This window comes from Crinia signifera, chromosome 6 (genome assembly GCF_055691185.1).
Source record: "Crinia signifera chromosome 6, ASM5569118v1, whole genome shotgun sequence".
NCBI classification, from domain to species: domain Eukaryota; kingdom Metazoa; phylum Chordata; class Amphibia; order Anura; family Myobatrachidae; genus Crinia; species Crinia signifera.
In genome coordinates, this window is record NC_139222.1 from 193,187,939 (window position 1) to 193,206,318 (window position 18,380).

Below are 18,380 nucleotides of genomic sequence, written 5' to 3' on the forward strand. Positions count from 1 at the left end.
AAGCGCTTCCCGCACCGCCGCATAGCGCTAGTTATTTCTTATTCACTGAAGGGACCCCCCCCCCCACCGCCGCCAGCTTTATACTCAGCGCCGCAGGTACCCGCGCAGCAAGGACACCACTGCAGACTCCTGTCATAAGCCGGCATGGACCCCCTTTGCACGGGGGGCGCGGGGCGAACTGCCGCCCTCCAGTGGCCGGCCCTGCATACATACATATACACACACATACATACATACAGTACATACATACATATATATATATACATATTTACATACATACACACACATACATACATACATACATACACACACACACACACATACATACATACATATACACACACACATACATATACATACACACATATATACATACATACATACATATACATATATACACACATACATACACACATACATATACATACACACATACATACATACATATATGTATATACATACATACATAGCATCCACCTCTGAACCAGGCTCCCAGGCCCTATGCTTCCCACAATAGATTTTGTTTTGCTGATCGCTCTTACACACATAGGGCCACATAGGGCCACATTCTGCTTGCTTCGCTCGGACACCAATTCATTTGCAGAGTGTATCTTAGCCCACTGCGCATGCGTACCATTCGCAAGGCGCATGTGTAGGTTTGGGCACCCGTGCACACTCGCGACCTTACGAGTAGAAATACGCTAGTGAACAATCTCATGCAGAGTAGTAGCAATGTGGGCGTATAGATTGGCGAGGGCACAACTGGGCGGTAACCGGGGCGTATACTGGGGTGGTGACTACATGTGCTGGGCGGTGGCTTCGCTCCACTGTGAGAGCGCTCGGACTGATTGAGCTTAAAATCATTCGCTCGGTAAAAGTAAGTCTTACGCCTTGCAGGACAGCCGATTCTCTGCCCCACATTCGCACGGGCGATCAACACGGACAATTGCTAAAATACCTACACACAATATACACCCATGCAGCATACAAGTTTCTCTACTATTAGTTATATAATCACATATATAAGAATGGTAGATGCTATATGTGATTGGATTACTAATAGTATTACTAATACTGGCCATAGTGACCTTCAAATGAAATTATATTGTTATATTTTATTTTGTATTTTAATTGCTCTGATACCTTTATGTTTATTTTTGGATTACATTTGATTTCTATTTTCGCACAGTCTGTCTTTTTCTCTCTTTGGGCAGTATTCAATGAGAAAAGTTCTCCGTGTTTTGTGGAGAATTTGTGCTTTGTTCGCCTTGGACGGAGCATTTTGCTCTCCAAAAGCGAGCAACCCTATTCAATGTGAAATATTCTCCGTCTTTCTAAGTGATTTTCTCCATGTCTCTCCGTGTAGCAATTCTCCATCTTTTGATGGGGAGCTGGAATGTGAACTTTTAAACTAAAAGGTTTTTTAATTTTGGTGTCAAAAAATCAGTTTTTTTTTTTCTGTGAAGGGGCATGTTATTTTTATTCATATGCTTATAGCACATGAATATATATTTAATTAAAAAAAATATATATTTTTTTACATTTTTTTTTTTTTACACAATGCAGCCAGCAGGGGGCCGGAGCGCTCGAGCCGCTCATTACATATTCATATATTCACTGCACCCGATCGTTAATATGCACGATCGGGTGCAGTGAATACTGGGTCCCCCGCTGGCTATAGGGGGGGGGGCTGCCTGGGTCCCGGAGAGCCCCCCTCTCCTCCACATTCCTCTGGAGCAGCCAGCGAGACTATAATCTCTCTGGCTGCTTCCGTCCCCCGGCTCCCTGCCAGCTCCCTGCCGCGGACGCTCGTCCGCTGCAGGGGTTAAGACTCGCCGCGAGTGGCGGCGAGTCTTCAATACATTGAATAGTGGGAGCAGGAGGCTCCGGAACATGGAGAGTGCATGGAGAGCGAAATATAACGCTCTCCATGCACGGAGAACTTTTTCATTGAATACTGCCCTTTGTGTTCTTTCTATATGTGGTCCAAGTACCCGCATCTGACTGCTGCCTGAACAGAATATTTGTGATTGCTCATAATTTGTTACACTGTGGTCCGACAGTGCACAGCCATTTTCTTCTGTTATAGGATCTATTAGTCAGTCAGCGACTGATAACCAGGACACAAGCACGGAACCACTCGGGTATTGTATCATATTAACGGAGCAGGCGGCGGCTGTACTCCAGCAGCATCAGCCTGCAGCCACTGTACCACCCATATCAGACAATTACACCCCACACACTACATCCAGGAGTCGCTCAGGATGTACTTGGTGCTGTGAGGAGCCTCTGTGCTGGTACAGAGCGGTAAGCCCAGCATATGTGGGTGTGGGGCCAGACTGATATATAGCAGCTGCAGAGGGCTCTTCACAGCACTCTGGTGCCGTCATGACATCAGGGGCACTATGGGGAGCTGGCGTTATGAAACGTCAGATGTTCAAGTTCACGTGTATTTTGTTAAATTGGCTGTGATCTACCAGCGGATGCCCCAAGATCTACTGGTAGATCAGGATCTACCTTTTGGCCAGGTCTGCCCTACAGCATGACAGAAACTTGAGGTTGATCTCAGTCGAACCAAAATCGCTGGGCCTTCATTCTGATACCTGGTCCACATGGGTTCATTGGTTCTAGAGATATTGCAGGTAAAACTTTTTTTTTTTTTTCATTTCTGAAATGTAATTTCATGGCTGTTCATGTTGTTTGAGGGCAGATTTCTCTGGAACCAAATGGGCCAGTTTCACTGGACAAAAATCATCTGAAGGCTACATGTAAATGGGTCAGTTGGTTCCGAAGATTTAGCTGGTTGTTTAAAGGGGGGCGGGGGTGGTTTTCTCTCCCCCTCACACCAGAAAATGCCGGGACTAGGCTTGTGTAAAAGGGGCCAGTCCGAGAATGTCCCTGCAAGATCCTGGGACCATATTCGTTGCATTTTCTGGTATATAAGGGGTATTATTTCAAATAGCCGGGACATGCAGTGCTCTGAATACAGCCGGGCAGCCCCCTGTTCTCTGCCCGGCTGTTAATGGCTGTCATTTCTGCACGGCGGCGACTGTCCCCCAGTTACCGCGAGCATGTATTCCCCCTTGGCAATGAGCATGTAATCCCACATGGCAATGAGCATGGAACCCCTGGCAATGAGCATGGAACCCCTGGCAATGAACATGTAGGTATGCAACACTTATGTAGCATCATTTTTAATAGGCATTATGGTGTTTGGCATAATACGTAATGGAGATTATGGTGTGAGGCTTAACATGTAATGAGCATTATGGTGTAAATTTTTAATGTGCGCCTTTGGCGCGCAATGCCCCTATTTATGAAGCATATTTTGCATTATTGCTCAATCTGTTTGGTATAGTGCAGGCATGTCCGAACTATGGCCCTCCAGCTGTGAAACTACAAGTCCCATCATGCATTGCCACCGTTTTGCAATTAGGGAATGCTAAAACTATGTCAAGGCATGCTGGGATGTGTAGTTTCACAACAGCTGGAGGGCCACTGTTTGGACATGCCTGGTATAGTGTGTATTTTGGCTCAATCCATGTGGCAAAATGTGAATTTTGCCTTAATCTGTGTGGCATATCGTGAATTTTTGCTCAATCGGTGTGAATTTTGTCTCATTCCATGTGGCATAATGTATAAGAAGCAAGTACAGTATAAGGGGTTACTATTGTGTTGCATGATTTGTATAAGGGGTATATGGTGTGGTAAACTTAGGTTACCACATAAAAGGTGCTGACATACTGTCTACCAAGTTTCGGCTTTCAGTATTTTTTTATGACTGGAGTGCCGCCTCACCCCGCAAGTATCTTAGGACATCGGCGTCCTGCGGGTGCACCTTTGGAGTGCACCCGCCAATATATCTCCCCTGCCTTTTCCAGGCATATATAATTATTTGAAAGTATTTACACAAATAGAGACACACCCATGAGCAGACCACCCAAACAGCACACTAGTCACGTCCCCCACATTATTAGATGCTGGCCGCAACCCCTATTATTGCGCATAATAGGCCCTTGATAATTTTCAGCTCCAGGCCCATTTAGACCTTAATCTGGCTCTGGTTATTGGGGCTAATTGAATAGCCCCCGTTGAACCAATTAGCATCTGTAAATAACTGTTGGTAATAGGAAACGGCCTTAAACTATCATTATGTATTCAAATGTGAGTAGAAAACAGAACACCTCGATGAAGCACTTGCAAGAAAGTACAAACCTTATATAGACGGGGCACCGTTTGGAATGAAAGTCATGACCCCAGTGCTGTGAACCCACAATGCTTACCACTGTGTCACTATGTTACCATGATTAAAATGGCAGCCAGGTGAGGTCATAGTGCAGATGTACATGTTATTGAACAACATCCAACCAGCGCCAGCTGGCCTGTTGCATGAGCTCATGCTCTCAGAAGTACTGACAAATGTACTTGGCTAGCTTCTTTGGAATGAAAGCACATATACTCTGGTGACAAAAGTTTAGCTAAACAAGTTTGCCCCAGAAAAGGTACAGATGTAACCCACATTCTCACTAGAGAATGTGATCCGTCATAGAAAAATATTCTTTAAACTGAATAAACAAACAGATAATAGTAACATCATTCCAGCATACGAGCAGGTATTTTATTAAAACATTACTCACAGATTGTTAAAGCGTGCCTTCAGTGCATGGATACAGAAACTCACTGTTTGCTACAGTAACACGTACCAAAGAGATTGAGTTAATTGAAAGACATTTTACTAGCTCAGGGAAGGAAGTCCCGAAGCAATTCAAATGTCTTCATCCCTAGTCAGGAGATACCAGTTCTCCACCTTAAGCTGTGTGTTATGAGAACCGGCATGCGCATATGCAGAATGGGTCCTGCAACTGCATTGCTATAATATAAACATCTCTGCAGAGGCATTTTCAGGGAACGATGGGAGTGGCCACATTCAGAAAAACAGGGGCGGTTTCCTGGGTTTGCATTGCAAATGCAGTTTCCTTGGTCTCGCTATGCCCCCTGCGACTGGTGGCCTCAGTAAAGGTCAGATTTAAGCTGGCTATACATCTACAGATCGATTGTCAGATTGGGTTGGTTGGAACAAAAACCTTGTAATGGATGAGTGACAGTTTTTGGCAGTTTTCCACCATTTCAAAGCAAATGGTCAACTGTCATCTGCTCTGCATGTATTGGTGTTATATGTTTACTTCCAGCTATGGCACTGTACAGGTGGTATTTGATTGGTCTCCATGTGTTTGCATGGTTTTCCTCATGGTTCTTCAGTTTCCTTCCATACACCAAAGATATACAGATATATATTTGTACTTGGCCTGCTTTGACATAAAGCTTCCTGTCCCGTCCGGCATCTCCAAGCATAGGCCCAATGAACATCCACAGGGCACGTTCGTCCCACCCGCTGGATGCTCCCTGTAATGCGTCCACAATACACTGTATTGCGCAAGCCCTTCGCTAAAAATGCAAACCAATCACACACTACTGGCTGCCCCCTGGCTGCGCATCCTAGCTGCGAAGCCAGGCTCAGGCTGTCCATTTTTCAGGTCGCAGCAGCTGCATGTGACATGACTCAGTCACAACGCCCCCCTCAAACAGTCCGAACACGCCTATGCTATCCGCACCACATTCCTGCATTGCCGCATCAAAGCCCCCCCCCCCCCATTTGCTATTTAGACTGCAGTTGCGATACAACAGCAGTTTTCAGTGCTCAGGCACATGTACTGGTGTGTGAACCCATGCACAGATGTGTAAAAATGGCGATTTGTGATTTATGCAGATCTGCGTGGGCTAGTGAATTAGCTCCATAATGAGGTGCAAGTGTCAGCTCTTCATAAGGACATAGACATATTTTCTTTGTGGGCATAAGCAGTAGAAATAGTAATATTTGACAATAAGAACAAGGGTGTATGCTCCGCTGAACATCTTCCAATTTTTTTTTTTTTTTTATACTTCTGTTACTGTAGATATTTCAGCTAGAAAAAAACAAACCTTGGAAATTCATTGTTGTTCTAGTATCCCAAATCTTCCAGAGTGCAATTCAGATGCTTTGCTCTTCCCTAAACTCATAGAAGCAGGTGTTGCAGTCACACACAGCCTCTTCTGTTTGTATTGGATGACCTTCTCACCATAGGATCTTGTCCTTTCCCACAACCTAACATTTCTCAAACAGGTTGGTAGGTTTTTAAATGTCAATTATGAAGAACAGCACTGATTACTCTCTGTTATATGACACATTAAGGAGTTGGGCATTTAAGGGAAACTAAGCAGTAGCTTACATAGTGTAAGTGTTCCAGCACCCCATTTCCTACTACCCAGCCAGCAAGTCGCTGTGAGTGGCGCTGGCATTTTTAAAGGATATTTTGAGGATCTCTCACAGCAACATTGGCACTCAAAGAGTTAATAAAAAGATTTGCTTGCCAATTTTCACACCTATTTTGACAAATTCCCTGGCCAAAGGGTAAAGCAATTTCCAGTGCTAACACTAGTGATCACCATGTATGTTTGGGTGTGGATCATTTGGTCTACAACAACTAGGTCGACAAGCATTGGATTGACACCACTAGGTCAACATGCAGCAAGGTCAACATGGGACAAGGTCGACATGGGTCTAGGTCGACATGGGTTAGGTCGACAGGGTCATTATGTCGACACAAGCATTAGGTCGACATGGGCAAGGTCGACAATCAAAATATCGACATGAGGCTTTTCACTGGTTTTTTTTTTTTTACCAGAATGTCGACACTGTTGACATGGACACAGTTTGAAGTGCATGGGCACACTATTTTATTCTCCCACCACGCCCTAATGTTTTTTTTGTGTGTATGCGCTTCTTTTGTGTGAACTCACACGCTTCTCCAACTAATTCTGGTGACTTTCAGAAACAAAAAGATTAAATTAGTGCCACACAGCGGTCTAAAGTGGTTCTCTCACTGCTATACTGCACCCCCCTCATGTCCTTCTACTGACAATACTGAACACACTATTCATGTCTTTGGCTATGCCTATAGTACCACCAAGCAAACACTTTTTAATACGGAATCATATTTCCCTATCAGCTCATCATTGAACTAAATGTTAAATACAACTTATACTTAGAATGTCCCCAACAAAAATAGAGTACTTTTTCTTCTGAACCATCCCAAATATCTTAAGCTGAGGAGGAGAGGGGGGTGTTAAGCCCCATACATATGGTGAGATATTGGCTATTGGACAAGTTTGAATAAGTAATTTCGACAAGATGCACAAGTGATTTTGGCTAGATGCACTGGAGATTTTTACTAAGTAATGATAGACTATAATCTAGTCAACATTTTCTTGCCTGCACAGTCAATCTATGCTAAGCAATCTATTATTTATTTATTTACAGTTTCTTATATAGTGCAGCAGATTCCGTTGCGCTTTACAATAGTAGACAGTGATAAAACAAACTGGGTAACAACAGACAGATTTGGAGGAAGGAGGGCCCTGCTGCAAGCTTACAATCTATAGGGATATAGGAGGGAGACACAAGGACAGGCACCAGTAATAGCATAGCAGTCCCACCAAGTTACAATAGAATACGTTTGGTTCAGTGCTGCGCTCTGCCCTTTTTTATGGTTGAAATATAGGAATAAATTAAGAATAAATCGTGGGTGTTATTTGAATAAAAATAAGCTTTACTGATAGTAATAAAATAAATGACCAGTGTTTGTGAACACTGCTAATGGTCAATGTAATGATTCAATTAATCAATCAATCAGAGATTAGAAAAACAAATAAACCAAACCAAAAAAAAAAAAAAAAAAAAAAAAAAAAATAAAGTGAATAAATAAATCAAATATGGGTCAAGAACTCGGTATTAATACGGAATTCACTTTCTGTAGTGTCCTGTTTGTAAACTCTGTGTGTTCTCCGCACAACACAGAACAAGAAAGGCTGAACAAATTCAACCAAAACAAAAAACAAAACCAAAGTAATCAATAATAAGGTGCATGCACGATACCGGTGGCAAATGTGAGCTGGGTTTGCTCCTGGCCCAACTCTGCTGATGTCAATAATGTCTCACAAGTCTCAGTGTGTCAAAAAACGGCGTCCCGTTAGATGACAATATCTGGGGGTGTGTGCGCACAGTTCTTTAACGGTGAATCTTCAGGTACCTCTTTAGCATTGGTGGTCAGTGGCGCCCGGTTTTCGGGGGAAAGTAGTTGCCTGCCGCTGCAGGTTGCCCGGACTTCTGGAGACTCTTACAGCGGGACCGCTTGCACTCGGGGCTGCGCGTTAACACTGCTCCCTGTGCTGCGGTACACTCACTGTGAAGTCTCCCTGTCTCGGAGGTTTACAGAACACCGCCACGGATACCGATGTGGTCCGCGGCTGTGCCTGCTTCACCTCTCTACGGGTTTCCTGCACTGGTGAGCTTTCCTCTCCCCGTACTCACCTCTGCTTTCGGCGGCTTCGGTCCCACGATGTAGTTGACGTGTACAGTCTGGCGCGTGCACACGCTGGCTGTCAGCGTCTCTGCTTCAAATGTCCTGGCGTCTCAGCCTGTTAACGGAATCTGTTTGCATGTATTCGGTCAGTGGTTCCTCCAATGCGTTTCAGCTACCTTGTAGCCTTCTTCTAGGGAGATTTGTAGTGCATGTATGTCCATTGAGGTTTTTTAAATAACCCTCTCATTCCCTTTGCTGATTTCTCATTGGTTAGTGTCATCAGTTGGTGATTGGGTTTCTGTGTGTGACGCTTCACTCCTTCTTAAACGTTTCTATGCAACATGTGTCATTTTGCTATAGCAAAATTGCTACATTCGCTAACTTTATTATATTGATCAATGGGTTCAGAAGTGATTAAGAGACAATTTTGTTATGGTAAACAATGGGTTTAGGAGTTATTTAAAGGTATATTGAACACTGGGTTTAGAGGTGATAAATGGTATGGGTCTCATTAGTTTTAAAGGAATTTTATTGTAAAAGATTTACTTCTTTCCTACTATGGCTTTTACCTCATTGTCTAAATTAAGACCTCTAGGTTTCAGTGTTTTCAAGGTATACATCCATTTAAGTTCAAGTCTATTAATTTTCATTTGGTAGTCACCCCCTCGCCAGTTCTGTTCTACTGTCTGGATGCCTGTGAACTTTAGTGAACTGGGGTCCCCGTCATGGAAGTCATTGAAATGTTTGGATAAATTGTGCTTGTCATTTTTCTTTTTAATATTACGTATGTGTTCGCTAATCCTTGTTTTTAGTGGTCTGGTTGTCCGCCCCACATATTGTTTTTTGCAGCTGCACTCTAATAAATAGATGACCCCCTTACAAGTTACAAGTCCAGAAAGAAAGCTATATAATACATAAGTGGCTCGGAGGGTTATGCTTGTAGAACTTAAATATGATAGGTTTGCCTGAAGAGGTGAGTTCTCAGGGAATGCTTGTCAGTTTGGAGGCTACTGGAGAGTCTTATTGTGCGTGGAAGGGCATAGGGTGGGAGCAGCCCAATGAAGTCCTGTAATAGTGAATGGGAGCTGGTGATCCGTGCAGAAGAGAGACGCAGATCTTGTGCAGAGCGGAGTGGTCCAGATGGGAGCTATGCTATTATCTATGATAATCTATGCTAGACAATATTGACTAAGCAGGAGAAAAACTGGGATATTTTGGCTAACTTTCTAGGAGATTTTGACTGTCTAGTCAAAATCTCCTGCCAAAATCTCACCGTGTGTACACCCTTTAGGTTTAGGCACCAGTGAGATTTAGACTGCGGGGAGGGAGGGTTGAGGAGGGGGGTTATGTCTAGGCACTAGCAGGGAGTATTAGGGTTAGGCTGGAAAGGAGGAGGGTTAGGCTGTAGGAAGGGAAGGATAGGGTTAGGACGTGGGGGTTGCGGAAAACATGCCTGAAGCGTGGCGAGGGGACATGTATTACTTGACGTGTATTCCGCGGCCCCTCGCCACGCTGCAGGCTCGTTTTGCATACGATTTACATACGATCTGCTTGGAAGTGCCTCCATGAAACTAAACAAGTACCCAATTTTCTGTGCACCACTATGGGGTTGCGAATTAAAATGCATGATGTAGGGTGATGTAGGGTGCCATTGCCAGTGTTCACATGCTGTACCAAGCTTGATCTGCTGTCCGCCTCCTGTGAGTCCACGTATCTAAGTGCAAATGGGCTTCTATGGGATCATGAGGTTGAGCTGATGTTGGAATAGTTGAATGCTTTCTGTGCACATATTTTGGTGCTATATCTACCTTTATTAAGTGGACATCTCCTTTCAAAACTACAATAAAGGAGTCACTATTGCTAGGTTCCTATGACTTGTAATACTTTGGCAAAAGAAGTAAAGAACTGAAAAACAGTTTCAGTATGAAATACTTTATCTGTGTGTGCCAGGAGCACAGAAGGCAGATCTCCACATGTGATGTAGTCCTACTAATATATCCTATCCACTAATGTGTAGGTTGTTACCATTTCCAAGACCAACAGTACTGTGGATTATCTTCCGAAGCCAGTTACAAGATCCCTTGGAGAATCTGAAACATTCCAACGTTTCTTTGCTAAAGAATTCCAGATTATCCTGAAGAATTGGTAACAACATATTCATAATTAATCACTGGGAAATTAGAGGAACGGTGCAGCATTGCCACTACTTGAACTGCACTCAATAGCAAAATATATGCAATAGCAATTGGTCCATGAGTACTCCTGATTATATTTTTTGCATTATGCACTGTTTTATATCACTGAATGTCGATTGCATTCTTTTATTAACATATTTTTAGATATTATTATTTATTTTTAAGAATTATATTTGGTCTTTATCAATATTAATATTAATTATTCTCTAATACTTTTGATCTTTGAGATATACTTCTGTATTAATCAATAAAAGTGCTGTTCTCATACTTGTACTTGTTTTCACAACCATAGCTGCATATAACACAGCCATGTTAGTGCAATATAAGCCAGATAGCTGAAGGCTAAAAAGTCAAGTGATGTCTATTCATTTGCTTTTACATGTGTAACCTGTTTTATCAATGTCATGTACAAAGGTATTATTTTATTTACAGATGCATTATACATGTATTATGTGAGTTCCTGTAATTTAAGGTAATCTCCCAACCAGCAAGGCACGAGTTGACTCTTCCTGATTGGCTACATGTATGGAAATTAACATTGCAAAGGTGCCACCCTTAAACCTTCAGGTAAGGTAATCTTTTCACCCATGTAATGTAGTTTAATTAATTTTGTGTTACTTTACTTAAGACCAATTTTCATCAGCTCTGCAATAGTGAATGTTCTGGAGCAACTCAAGACCATTAATTGCTGAGAATATGCACTAACCCAGACATGTCCAAACTATGGCCCTCCAGCTGTTGTGAAACTATAAGTCCCATCATGCCTTGCCAGAGTTTTGCGTTTAGGGAATGCTAAAACTATGGCAAGGCATGCTGGGATGTCTAGTTTCAGAACAGCTGGAGGGCCATAGTTTGGACATGCCTTCACTAACCTAATTCTCTTATATGTAAGTGATGCCATAAAGATCCAGCGTCAATACTGCCAATATCCAAGAGTACAGTTATTATGTGGAATATGACAGAATATTTATATTGTTTCCAGTTGGAAAAGACAGTACAGGTGCTCTGAAAAAACTTTCTTTTCTATGAACACCATTGAAGCAACACTTATGGTTCTGATCATTCCGCTGGGAATTTTGGTGTCATTTTTTTTTCTGTTTCAATACTGCATAGGTTCTCAAACTCAGCCCTCATTATGGTAAACGTTTCTTGTTTTCCAGGTTTCCTCACAGAATCTCTAGTGAAATTATTTGTTCCAACTGTGGATCTTTTAAAATGTATCAGTGAGTAATAAATACACCTGTGAACCTGTTCGGTGACCTAGAAAACAAGATCTGTTCGGGATCATGAGGATCAAGTTGAGAACCACTGGATTACTGTGTACTTTTGTCCTTTGTATTTTGTTTTGATACTTTTCTGAAATATTGGGCAGCAAGAAATCTCCAGCTTGGTGAACCTTTATTGCAAAGATATATTCAATATGATATAAACCAGTAGTTATTAAACGCGGTTCTCACAAGTGTATTCTTTACCATACCCTCCAACATCTGATGGGTAGAAATCGGTACAAATCTGGAAAGGGGGGCGTGACCAGAAGCCCTGTACACAAAGTTGGAGGGTATGTATTATACAATTGAATAAATGCAGCCACTGTACCCCACGCAAAGCTGCTTCTGCCTCAGGCAGCTTTGCACCCAGAAGGACATCACTGCACATGTGGAGAGCGCTGATAGTATTTTCCCCTGAGTGCGCCGGGTCAGCGGTGCCGGTGTGTGACATCATGACGTTATGACGCGCACGCTGGCACAGGACCCCAAGGCACTCTTGGGAACGCCGGGTGCTGGGCCAGGGGAGAGCGGCGCACAGTGGCAGATCAGACTGCAGAGACACTGAGCCCGGAGCCAGGAGGAGGAGTCGGGATGCCAGGGGAGTTGGGCCAAAGTGAATAAATCAGTACATTCGGTACATTCTTTATTTGCCGGTACAGTCTGTTAAAAAACGGTTCTGTACCGGCAAATTCGGTACAGTGGGAGGGTATACATTACTCACTTACACATTTTATAAGGTTAACAAGTGGAGCTAATCATCTTACTAGTTATTCCGTGAGGTGACCAGGAAAACATGAGCTGCTTGGGGTCTTGAGGACTTAAAACCTATAATATAAACATTGAACATCTAATACCTTTCTTTGCCTCATCTCCATGTATCTTTGTGATAACCACATGCTGTATACATGAGCAATAATAGTGTAATAATATAGTTATTATCTCTAAAGCCTTGTACACATGCCTCGGTGTGAACGATATACTGTAATGCATGCACACACACACTGACCGATATGGGGAGAAAAATTGTATATACTTTATAAAGATTTACTCAGAATTAACGTTAAGCAATTATGTACCTGAAATGATCTATATAAGGGACACAATTAAATGTAGCTAAATAAATACAAATGCACCAACATCATGTTTTAATACACTGGGTTCTGGATATTTAAGAAACTGAAACTCCAGTTACCATGCCAGTTTGAGCTCCAGTCATAACCATACATACTCCCTCTCTGCACAGGGGGGTGCTTGCTCCCACTTTGAGCTTTATTTATGGCACTCAATGGTGTATTAAGGGTCAAAACTAGGACCAAGCCTGTCGGATTAAGGGGCCTGTACTGTGGCCCCATATACCTCCTATGTAAACGTCTGTGGTACCAAGACCTTGGACATTCTACCATACATATATTAAAGATTGTTGTGGTTTGGCATGGGGTGAGGTTCTGGATGTATTTAAAACTCAATAGGATTAGTTCTTCCAGACAGTGCACATATCATTTTGTTACATACCAGGATTACTCCATGTGTGTTAAAGTAAGAACTCTATGGGAAGAGCTTCAGTTCACTTAATACAGTTTGTCAATTGACTGTTAATTTAAATGAATTACTTGATGTTTGCACATTTTACATGTGGTTTCTCAACTAGTAAAATAAAAAATAAATCCCACAAAAAGGGACCCCCCCCCATCTTTCCAGAGGTACAATGAGGATCAATGTATTTTCCAGGTGTGCAGCATTCTGTGGTTGTCCAGTCATCTCACTCCCAGACTCCACGAGCTGGGGAATACATTGACTAGAAAGGAACTTGGCATATTTAACGTTTTCCTAGTTTTTAGCAGAAGGGGTTTGGGCAAAATATTGTCATTATTGATACTGGTGAATGAACTAAACATGTACGAATCTGGCTAACAAATCTAGGGTGACATTTAATAGGATGCAAGTTTTAGTTACTTTTCAAAATCGCACCGTATTGCACTTTTTGAAATCACATTTTTTCCGCCAAACCAATTATTCAATGGGATGCGCTAATGTGCCCAAAAAAGTGCGGTAAAGTGCGAAGAGATGCGATGTGGTGCGATGTGGCGCGATATTATGACACAGTGCGATTTCCGGCGCAGATCATCTGCGATTATCTGACCAACCGGAATGCGAATTACTACACTGCCTCCGCTTGCCAAACAACCCCCTAACCTATTGGCCCACCTAAGTCCCCTACAATATGCATCTCACCCCCTATATAAAGGGGCACAGGCGCCATTTTGACCTTAGAAAGGTAGTAAGGTGATGAGGATGGACAGGAGAGGAGCAGAGTCAGGGAGTGCAGGTGGAAGAGGCAGCAGTGGGCCAGTTCCAGCCAGCAGCAGCACCAGAGGAGCCAGGGGGAGAGCCAACAGATGCACACTAAGTGCCAGCAGTGTCAGAGGGAGAGGCAGCACTGTGCCAGCCAGCATGGCCACAACAAGGCCTGGGCCAGGGCAGACCCCGGAGGAGCAGGCACAGCAGGTGGAGGACCCTCTTGCCTCCCCATATCATCCCCTCACACAGGAGGACCTGTTCAGCACACAGGGGTTTATTCTAGTTCATTCTTTCTGACAAAATCCTTCTTAGATGGACAAAACCATGTGCACTGCAGGGGGGCAGATGTAACATTTGCAGAGAGAATTAGATTTGGGTGAGTTATTTTGTTTCTGTGCAGGGAAAATACTGACTGCATGATTTTACAACTCAATATAGATCTCACTTTGAAGAAAAACCCCACCCAAATCTAATTCTCTCTGCAAAAGTTACATCTGCCCCACCCGCAGTGCACATGGTTTTGTCCATCTAAGAAGGATTTTGTCAGAAAGAATGGACTAGAATAACCCCCACAGTCAGAGGAGGAGCTGCAGGAGGGACACATCTCTGAGGTCGACTGGCCTGAGGTGGAGGAAGATGGAGGTGAGGAGGGTGCTGCTGCCCTGGAGGAGGAGGGGGACATGGCCGCAGAGGAGGTTGAGGAGGAACCAGAAAGTGCCCGCACCCAAAGTGGCCGCAAGGTGCGTTTCTCATATGAGGAAAATGCGGCCCTTGTCCACGCCATATTGCCTGTATTTGACAGGCTGCTGGGGAAGCACAATAACAGGACCACTGCGCAGCGGAAGAGAGCCATGTGGGAAGCCATCACTGGCGCAGTCAATGCCGTTAACAGCTACAAAAGAAGTGTTAGAAATGTCAAAAAGAGGTTTAATCAAAAGGCTACTCAAAGCCAAGAGGGTGACAGAAATTAGAGGCCAGCCACACTGGAGGAGGCACCAGCCAACCGGTTACATACACGACGTATAAAAAGCAACTAAAAATAATCTTCCCACCAGAGGTCCTTCCTAGGCTCCATGTTGTCGACACCGATAGGCCGCCAACGCTGCCCCCAGCTGGTAAGTGTTAACACATTTTCATGTACATCAACCATTGCAATGTTTTCTAACTGTAATGTTCTCTTGTAATGTTGCATAACAATAGTGCTGCTGTGGCACTTTATATCCCAGCAAGGTCAAGTTATGTAAATTTAATGTTCATAAAGTTCAGTTGTTAGTGATGCTGGGTCATGTAGTTCCACAACTGCTGGTATTGTTCAAATGCCTAGCAAATTATGTTACAGGTTCAAATTGGTCAGGGCCCAAACATTTTTAATTCAGTAATAGCAAGAACGACTCCATACAGCATTATTTCAGCCATGATCTTTTAAAAAATAATATTTATATATTTTTTTTCTTTTTCAAATATAACCACACAATAATGGGCACACATAATTGGTAATCATGAGCCATGTGTGCCCCAGGGATAAAACATGTAACACATGTTATGATGCATGCTGGAAATAAATGTTGTCCATGCAATATTTGTAATGGCTGTCCACCATTTTGTTTGAAGATCCACATTCCCGAAGTGCTCACGCATCCCACACATACCGAGGCATATGTCCGGATTTAGAGGCTGCATGTAAGCAAAATATATGCAAAAACATTACTCATACAGTACACACACGTATGTAACATGCACAATAGCCTATACTACAATGTACTCCACCCCCCTACTGTTAACCAAATAAAGGTTCAATTTCACCTACAGTGTTCCAATAACTTGATGAAGCATGTTTAAATATGAATACATGCTCATTTAACAAATGTAATATAGGGTAATGGCTGCCAAAATAGCACATTACAGTGGTGGCAGATATGCCGGCCATGGCATGGAGTCACTGATAGTGGGTATCAGTGACATACTGTAGCAACGTTTTTTTATTTAATGTTAAAAAGCCATCAGACAAATCTAATATCATAGCATTAAACAATTTGCAGGGGTACATCTGTTACTGTACAGTACCCATTGTTATATGCCATACCCCAAAACACACCTTAAATGCACTATGACACATACTACACCAGGGGTGGCCAACCAATGAGAGACAAAGAGCCAAAAAATATGAACTGTTAAAACAAAGAGCCGATACCATTTAAAAATGGGCGTGGCCTATCTCCCAGTAGGCGACGCCCCATGTTTAAATGGGTTGTGGCTTAGCTGGCACAAGACCCTGCCCCATTTTTGTGTTTACGGCATAAGAAAAAACGCACTCCATCACTGTTATGAATCCTGGGTGCTAAATCACATAACCGTTCGTATATGTAATCACTCAGTGGTCCTGAGGAAGCGTTCACTGCGAAGCGTACGCTGACCGTCTTAACACACTCAGTGTGTTCTAAAACCCCCTCTTCCCCTCCCCACTTATGATGTTGAAATTTTGAATTGTGTTGTTGCGCAAAACTTGAGAGCGGTCCACCCGGCGACCGACACGCTAGTCTGGCGCCAGACTTAGCGTTACCTGAGTGAGCTGAGTGAACAAGGCAAGTGCATGCCTGCACACCTCACATTGGGTTCACCAGCCCTCAGTGTCTTTGAGCGGTAGCGGCTACCTGGGCTGAGGGCAGCACTATCAGAGGATTGTCCTCAATAGGTGCGTGCCTCACCCTCATTCATTTACTTTCTCCCAATACGCGTGATATTATTTATGACAATAGATCTTACCGCTAAACCGCTGCATGTAGGAGAATACCCACTCCTTTATTGTTGCCTACAGTACTAAACATCAAAACACTTACAGATAGGGGCTGTGGTGACCAGGGGGTCACACTGAGTCAGGGGAACGTCCTCCCCTTTTTTATTTGTGTGATTGTTGTATGTCCTGGTTTTATTTCGCAGATATTTTATATGTAAATTTATTAAAAGTCATGTATTATGAGTTCAATTTATTCTTAGGTGCACCTACAAAAGGCATTCCTTCTGTCCCTTTTTTCTTGTAAAATTCCATGCCTGTGGTGGCACACCCTCATCACCTATATGAAATAATTGCAAATTACACTTGTTTCTAGGAGGGTCCTTTTGAAAGCATACCAACAACGTTACTGCCCTGTGCGACTGACTTATGTCTTTCTTCTAATTGTATTGACACACTACACAGGAGTGCAATAATTGTTTAGTATGTAAAGGAACACATAATAGCACTATACATAGTGGGCAATCAATTACAGAACTTAAAATGTACTTACTAAGTAGCCATCCCTCTGTCATGTGGTGGTCTTGGAAGCAGTCCCAGAGGGCTGAGGGATGCAGAATATAGGCATCATGGCAGTTCCCTGGGTAGCCTGCAACCACACTGAGTATTTTGAGGTTGGCATCACATACCACCTGCACGTTAAGGGAGTGACGCCCACGCCGATTGACATAGACGTGTCCCCTCACGTGCGGTGTCCGAAGGGCAATGTTGCTGCAATCTATGGCTCCCAGCACATTTGGGAATGCTGAGAGCCGATAGAAAGCCATCTTAAGGTCCTGCTACTCGGACTCACAACATGGGAATCTGGTATATGTGTGCCACAACTTCTTGAAATCAAGTAACACTTGAGTTAAATGCTTAGAGAAAGTGGCTTGTGAGACCCCCAATGACCATGAGGTCACAGACTGAGTGGAGCCTGTGGCCAAGAAGTAGAGGGCACACATTAATTTCTGCAGCCCAGACACTGCATAGTTGGCACCCCCACAAGGGTACAAATCATCTCTCACCTGCTCATATAAGTTCAAGAGGTTAGTGCGGTTCAGCCGAAACATCCCCACAACCTGTTGATTAGAGAGGGAGTCCAGGTACAGCCTAGCACGATACCTACCTGCGCAGCTCCTCCAAATGACCAAAGTCACAAACAGTCAGCTCCACACCACTCTGCACAATCTCCATCTCTCAAATCCTCACAGGTGTCCTTAATAATGTTTGGGTATATGTAGGGGAGTTTATGAGTACAATTGTGGACACCTGTGTGACAATTAACCATTTCTGCATTTGACTAAAGTTACTCTTGGGTCAATTCCCCCATCAGGACCTGGTCTGCAAATGCGAATTCCGTTAGCGCATTCCATTTAATAAGCGATGTGTATACTTTTCAATGCGAAAACATCTGGATGCGGAAAAAATGCTAATTCAAATCGGCATG